Raw genomic sequence first — 6,228 nt, forward strand, 5'->3', positions numbered from 1 at the left:
ATGGGGTAGAGAGTATCTTGATAGTCGTCCATTCTACAATTGTAGAAGATTGACATGTCAGATTGAACTTGGAGTGCCACAGCCCGGTGTTTCTCCCAGTTGAGTTATCGAACCACAAGTCTTTTCCATTGAAGTAGGATGAGACTTGGCAGAATAATTTTCAATTGTAATAGAAAATAATAAAATTCATTTAATGTTCTTGAGTCTACACAAAATGAATGATCATCTTGGGAATCTTAAGATTTGGTTGAACGGTGCATTGACATATCAGTCTACACAAAATGAATGATCATCTTGGGAATCTTAAGATTTGGTTGAACGGTGCATTGACATATCAAGAAACTTGTTTGGATGGTTTCGAGAATGTTCTTGGCGATACTGGTGAAAAGATGAAGAGTTTGTTGAAGACGTCAAAAGAAATGACCGCCAATGGACTTGTGATGGTGGGTGAGGTTACATCCCTTGTGAGCTCTTTGTGACAGAAGCTAGGACTGCCACAAACGACAACTTCGAACAAAAGAATCCAATGAAGAAGAGGAAGAGCCATCTTGGGTGAGCAACAGGTGAGGGCTACTCGAGGCCACTGGAGCTAACATCAAGGCGGATGTGGTGGTGGCTAAAGACGGAAGTGGCAAGTACAAGACAATAACTGAAACCCTTAAAGAGGTACCATTGAAGAGCAATACAACCTTTGTGATTTATGTGAAGGAAGGAGTTTATGAAGAGCAAGTGATGGTGGACAAAAAAATGACCTATGTCATGGTGATTGGAGACGGCCCGACTAAGACCAAGATCACAGGTAGCAAGAATGTCGTTGATGGGACAACCACATTCAAAAGTGCTACCTTTGGTAAGTTGTCATCTAATTTATAGTCATATTCATACGAATTCAATAAGTGAATTTAACATGATTGCATATTCTTAACAGCGGCGGTCGGATCCAACTTCATCGAAAAAGACTTGTGGTTCGATAACTCAACTGGGCCTGAGAAACACCAGGCTGTGGCACTCCGAGTTCAATCTGACATGTCAATCTTCTACAATTGTAGAATGGACGACTATCAAGATACTCTCTACCCCCATGCTCACCGTCAATTCTACCGAGATTGCACAATCTCCGGTACCATTGATTGATTTTATCTTTGACAATGCTTCTGTCTACAGAACGGTAAGATCTTAGTGAGGAAGCCAATGCCGAATCAATCATGCTTTGTCACTGCCCAAGGTCGAACCCAGAGTAAAGAGCCCACCGGTATCATCCTCCAAAATTGCACCATCTCTTCCAACCCTGAGTTCTACCCCATTCGCCATACCAGTAAGTCCTACCTTGGTTGCCCATGGAAGTGGTATTCAAGAATCATAATCATGCAATGCCAAATCGATGACTTGATCCATCCTGAAGGTTAGATGCGATGGAGTGATGATTCTACTCTCAGGACTTTGTTTTACAGAGTTCGATAACAAAGGACCTGGAGCAGCAAAAGAAAATAGAGTTAAGTGGAAGGGAATTAAAGAGATCACAGCAAAATAGACCATCAATTTTACCCCTTCGTTGTTTACTCATGGTGATTCTTGGATCAAGAGCATCCGAATACCGTACACTGGTGGCATGATGAAAATCTAAAACCAAGACCTTTTTGATTGTTTATTCGTGGTAATCCCTAGATTAGGCGCACCGGAGTTTCCTACAATGGTCTAAAACCAAGGAACCAGACAAAATTTATTTAAAAACATTAATTTATAGTTCATTTTGAGATTTTGAATTAAACAATTCTTTCTCTTTTTTGAGAATATAATGATTTAATATTTGTAGTTTAAATTAGGTTATAATTAAAAAAAAATTTAATAATATTTTTTTTTTTTTTTTGGAGAGACTAAATCATTATACAGATTAAATTATTATACACTACAATTTCATAAAGTATTCTACCGGGTCTAACAATAGCTACCTAATATTCGGGGATCCTTTCCTAAACTCGTGTGTTTTTGTGGGTCTTAGTGTAACGGGTTTGTCTGGAAATATACTTACCCATATTTTTCCGACGCGTCGTGCATTTCGTGTCATTGCCCTTCATCCCGCTTCGATTTGGGTAGCTGTTGTTAAACTAGGTAGAATACTTTATAAAATTGTAGCGTTAACGGTATGGCTGAAAAAATGAATCTAGTAATAATTTTTTCAATAAAAATGAAAATATGGACATTTTTTCTTTATTATATGAAAAATTGTTAATGGTTATTTAACCCATTGATTTAGTTATAATGAATTATTAAAAAAAGAAAACATAACATTTAAACATAAACATAAATTTTAAAAAAGGACTAAAATTGTATTTTAATTTATTTTAAGATTGACTTTTTTAAGAAAATAAAAAAAAAGTAAGAGTAGTGCCAAAGTTGAGACAAGTTCAAAATTCAAAAAAGAATTGATCTATGTGATAATATTTATGGGATTCCCGAAGTTATAAATAGAAGGTTGGTCTCGAAAATCCAAGAATTATAGATGAATCTATAAAAAGAATTAAATTATGTGAACCGAGAACTCAACATGAGACAAGTTCACCCAACAACCGACCAAGTCAAGAGCCAGAACGTGGTGCCATATAACAAAAGAGAAGTCAGAAGCATCCACTCGAACTTATCTCCAAGCTGATGGAAGACATCAGCAAGATCCAACAACTGACCAAGTCAAGAGTAAGAACCTAGTGCCATATGACAAAAGAGAAATAAGAAGCATAGACAAGTTCACCCAACAACTGACCAAGTCAGGAGTCGTGGTGCCATATGACAAGAGAAATCAAAAGCATCCACTCGAACTTGTCTCCAAGTTGACGGAAGACGTCAGCAAGATCCAACAACTGACCAAGTCAAGAGTCAGGACGTGGTGCCATATGACAAAAGATGGTGCCATATGACAAAAGAGAAGTCAGAAGCATCTAGAGGCAAGTTCACCCAACAATTGACCAAGTCAAGAGTCGTGGTGCCATATGACAAAAGAGAAGTCAGAAGCATCCACTCGAACTTGTCTCCAAGCTGACGGAAGACGTTAGCAAGATGAGCATTATGACAAAAGATAGTCAGGTGCTTAATAATTTTATACCTTTATGAAACACAACAAATTCCATCGAGTCGAGTCGGCAACAGTCAGAGAGTTTGGATCATCATCGGGACGATGCCGAGATTGTGTAGGGGAGAATTTCACAATTAGTGGGGCGAATGTGCCCTGAGAAAGTCATCGAGGACGATGACTAAATTAAGTGGGGGAGAATGTCACAATCTGCAATACAATTGTGCCCGAGTAAGTCATCGAGGATGATGACTAAGTTAAGTGGGGGAGAATGTCACAACCATACTATAAAGAGAGTAGGTTGTGACCCTCGCGTCATGACAAGCAAAGTGGCGTCCCTCAAGAGACGTCCATCTGGCCATATGCTGGCCAATATAGAAGAGTGTCATGATGCGATCGAGGAGGACGATGCATCATCCAACACACCACCACACGAAGTGGGCATTGAAGACAAGTTGAGACATAAGCAAGACAAAGACATTAAATAGACATGGAGAGCAAAGATAGGCTTGTTGATGGGCTGGGTAGGGCCCCAGGCCTTAACCTCAAAAAGTCGGGGTTTCAAAAGGAATTTGGGCATGCGATTCGGGAGTTAAGTCCGTCCGTATGAAATATGAATGCTCACAAAGTTTGGGGTCAATCGAACACTAGACGAAAAATGCACGACACAGTATGACCGTTCACCAAAATCATGTCTACGCCTGAAAGATTGAAAATGACTCAAAAGGTACTGTAGGAGTACCATGGTGTTAGCTCTCCACCACCCCTAGGTCCTGTGGCCTAAGTGAGCTACCCTATGGCACATACGTGTGTCACAATGTGGGCGAGCGTACCAAGACGAGTGTCTCGGGCAATTTCCTTTGAAATGGATTTTTGAAGGACAGTACCAGACGGCACGGGTGTGCCGGTATTGCGCCTAGCCCGCGTGTTGGAGGTTGCTACATACACCCGCTATTCGGTACGGTATTCATAAATGACTCGGCATGGGCACGGGAGGGCCAATGTCTTGATAGAACCCGGATGGATGGATGTTCGAGAAGTCTCGATGAGATGAAAGACATGCATACACATTCTCGATGACATGACTGAGCGAGTTATGATGGCCGACGACATCCCGAGACTCGAGGTGGCGTCAAGACATATGGACCCTGTCGATAGGGATCGAGATGACAAGATGAGATGCGACGTTGCATTGGGATACCTTGGCCCGAGCAGAGGCAAGGTCGAGCCGAATGACTTGGCCTAGTGTAGAGGCAAGTCGGATGTGTCGCAGACGGTTGAACATGCACGTGCAAGCGGCGTGTGTGGTTGAACAAGCTTGATTCCGCACAAGCGATATTTGATTGACGAAGACAAACTTCGCCTAAGGTCCGACAAAGCCACAAAGCCGGGGCAAAAAATTATATAGGGCTTGTTCCCCTTAAGGCTAGTCGTGAGCGTGTCAAGATCACGATGCCACACGGTATAAAATGTAGGACCGTGACACTGAGAAGGGTTCCTTCCTTTCAAACAATGCCAATATTTGGATATAGTAGCCACATGATTGCCCCCCAAAATCTATAACAATTTTTGAGAGAATGACTATTTTTGTGTCAGTGTCGCGTGAAACTTGAGGGAACGAGATTGCTAGTCTTGGAAGCAGCTGATCAGTTAGATCGGCTAGGAAACAAGAAAGCACATGGGACGATTGCAATGGCCAAGGTAAATTTTCTTACATCTAATCGAAGTTATTTAAGTTCATAACCTTTCATAAATGCTTTAAACCTATCTTTGGAGTAGAAGAATGACTAGAATATTGAACGAAAAGCCAACCTATCTAATTGTCGTTCTTTTGGACTTACAAACATCTTAGTTACCACGATATCGTTCATTTTTTGTTAACCATTTAACAGATTTCTACCCTTCTCCTTTCTCGTTTTTTTCTTTTTTTGACCACGTCTCCATTAATATCTTGGTGAAACATGACACAGGTTGCAGCAACCAATATGGCATTGCAGATTCTGGACATGGCAATGGAAGTTCATGGTGCAGGTGGCTTATCTTCTGACACTGTTCTTGCCCATCTCTGGGCTGCTGCAAGGACCTTAAGAATAGCTTGAGAATAGAAGATGGCCCTGATGAAGTTCATTTTGGAACCATCGCCAAGCTGGAGCTTCCGAGAGCTAAGCTTTGAAAATTGAAAGGAAAAATCTCTCGAACGAAATGAAATATTAGGAACCGATAAAATCGATTACGTCTCAATGTTTCTAAAGAAATTGATATCTTAACATTTTTATCGACCATCAAAACCTTACTCGAAAACTTATTGTTATTTTTCTTATATCAAATATTAAAGTTAACTTTTATTTTGGAGAAGTAAAAGCATCAATTTTTTTAGTTCTAAACTGGTTAAGCTCAACTTAGTTTTATATTATTAACGACTTTTGACGCCTGAGTAGTTTATGGGACAATTAAAGAAAAATGAGTAGTTTTGTTTTTCACAAGTAAAAGTTAAAGGTCTCATTATCAATCCTAAACAAGTAAATGTTAATATTCATTTTTGTTGGATCTTTACGCTTCAAAACCTTCAGATTTATTTAGTAATAAGTTGTCTTTTTTATGCATCACAAATTTATTCGAGTTAATGAACTTCTACTCAATAACAAATAATTACTCATAATAATAAAAAAAAAAACTTAATTTAAATGTTTAGCATAATCAACGAAGATTTTGAACACAAAATTAGCAAAAATTAACTAAATTAAGCCTAAGTTTAGCAAAAAACAGCTAAATTCAGATAATAAAATTTTATTTAAGAAAAAAAAAAAAGTAAAAATGATTGGCCCAGAATGCTCCGAACTCTTAACAATATTTACTTCAATTTAGAAATTCTTCTCATATAAAAACAGGTCATTTGTTGAACAGAAAGGAATTAAGGCAACAACTTCCCATCTTCTATTACCCAAGAAAACAAAACAAAAAAAAAAATAATAATAAAAAAACAGCTTTGAGATTTGTAGCGAAGAAACATGGCGTATGATAGCGGTGGATGCAAGATCAATAAGGCTGCCCTGGTTGGGTTGTTGTCTCTGTTTTTGGTTGCCTTGGTTAATGGTGTAAATGGCGCGGGAGAGGACCATGGCTCCTCTAATGCTGACATTAAGACTCTATGTGAGCCCACTACT

General features: G+C 39.1%; 1 pseudogene; it reads left to right on the forward strand.

The window, feature by feature from the left end:
• On the forward strand, nucleotides 1–1,624 carry LOC111470723 (annotated as a pseudogene).
• The last annotated feature ends 4,604 nt before the right edge of the window (nucleotides 1,625–6,228 follow it).

This window comes from Cucurbita maxima, unplaced genomic scaffold (assembly GCF_002738345.1).
Source record: "Cucurbita maxima cultivar Rimu unplaced genomic scaffold, Cmax_1.0 Cma_Scf00047, whole genome shotgun sequence".
Taxonomy (NCBI): Eukaryota; Viridiplantae; Streptophyta; class Magnoliopsida; order Cucurbitales; family Cucurbitaceae; genus Cucurbita; species Cucurbita maxima.